This window comes from Bos taurus, chromosome X (genome assembly GCF_002263795.3).
Source record: "Bos taurus isolate L1 Dominette 01449 registration number 42190680 breed Hereford chromosome X, ARS-UCD2.0, whole genome shotgun sequence".
Classification (NCBI taxonomy): domain Eukaryota; kingdom Metazoa; phylum Chordata; class Mammalia; order Artiodactyla; family Bovidae; genus Bos; species Bos taurus.
The window spans coordinates 28,419,757-28,421,181 of NC_037357.1; the positions used below are offsets into that span (position 1 = coordinate 28,419,757).

The 1,425-nt window shown below is 38.4% G+C and overlaps 1 non-coding gene across 1 annotated transcript; it reads right to left on the reverse strand.

Annotated features, from left to right (window-relative positions):
- Positions 1–851: 851 nt before the first annotated feature.
- Positions 852–958, reverse strand: LOC112445296 (U6 spliceosomal RNA). The gene has a single exon (XR_003033653.1). It is a non-coding gene; the product is annotated as a U6 spliceosomal RNA (small nuclear RNA).
- Positions 959–1,425: the final 467 nt, after the last annotated feature.

The window sequence follows — 1,425 nt, forward strand, 5'->3', positions numbered from 1 at the left end:
GGATTCTTTTTATTTCTTTTTCTTCTCTGATTGCTGTAGCTAGAACTTTCAGAACTATGTTGAATAATAGTAGTGAAAGTGGACACCCTTGTCTTATTCATGATCTTAGGGGAATGCTTTCAGTTTTTCACCACTGGGAATAATGTTTGCTGTAGGCTTATCATATATGGCCTTTACTATGTTCAGGTAGGTTCCTTCTATGCCCATTTTTTGAAGAGTGTTATTCATAAATGGGTACTGAATTTTGTCAAAGGCTTTTTCTGCATCTATTGAGATTATCTTATGGTTTTTATCTTTCAATTTGTTAATATCATGTATCACATTGATTGATCTGAATATATTGAAGAATCCTTGCATTCCTGGAATAAACCCAACTTGATCATGGTGGATGAGCTTTTTGATGTGTTGCTGAATTCTGTTTGCTAAATTTTTTTTAAGGATTTTTGCATCTATGTTCATCAGTGCTATTGGCCTATAGTTATTTTATTTTATTTTATTTTGTCCTTGTCTGGCTTTGGTATCAGGGTGATGCTGGCCTCGTAGAATGAGTTGGGAAGTGTTCCTTCCTCTGCAATTTTTTGAAAGAGTTTTAGAAGGATAGGCATTAACTCTTCTCTAAATATTTGATAGAATTCTCCTGTGAAGCCATCTGGTCCTGGGCTTTTGTTTTTTGGGGGGAGATTTTTGATCACAGCTTCAGTTTCAGTGTTTGTACTTGGGCTGTTGATAATTTCTATGTCTTCCTGATTCAGAGGTGGAAGACTGAACGTTTTAAAAGAATCTGTACATTTCCTCCAGGCTATCCATTTTATTACCATATAGTTTTTCATAATAATCTTTTTTTTTTTTTTTTAAATATGGAACACTTCACGAATTTGCGTGTCATCCTTGCGCAGGGTCCATGCTAATCTTCTCTGTATCGTTCCACTTTTAGTATATGTGCTGCCGAAGCGAGCACCATAATAATCTTTTATAATCCTTTGTATTTCTGCATTGTCTATTGTTCAGTTCAGTTCAGTCACTCAGTTATGTCTGACTATTTGCGACCCCATGGACTGCAGCACACCAGGCCTCCCTGTCCATCACCAACTCCCAGAGCCTACTCAAAGTCAAGTCCATTGCATCAGTGATGCCATAAAACCATCTCATCCTCTGTCATCCCCTTCTCCTGCTGCCTTCAGTCTTTCCCAGCATCAGGGTCTTTTCCAGTGAGTCAGTTCTTCGCATCAGGTGGCCAAAGTATTGGAATTTCAGCTTCAGCATCAGTCCTAACAATGAATACCCAGGACTGATTTCCTTTAGGATGGACTGGTTAGAACTCCTTGCAGTCCAAGGGAATCTCAAGAGTCTTCTCCAATACCACAGTTCAAAAGCATCAATTCTTCAGCACTCAGCTTTCTTTACAGTCCAACTCTCATGTCCATA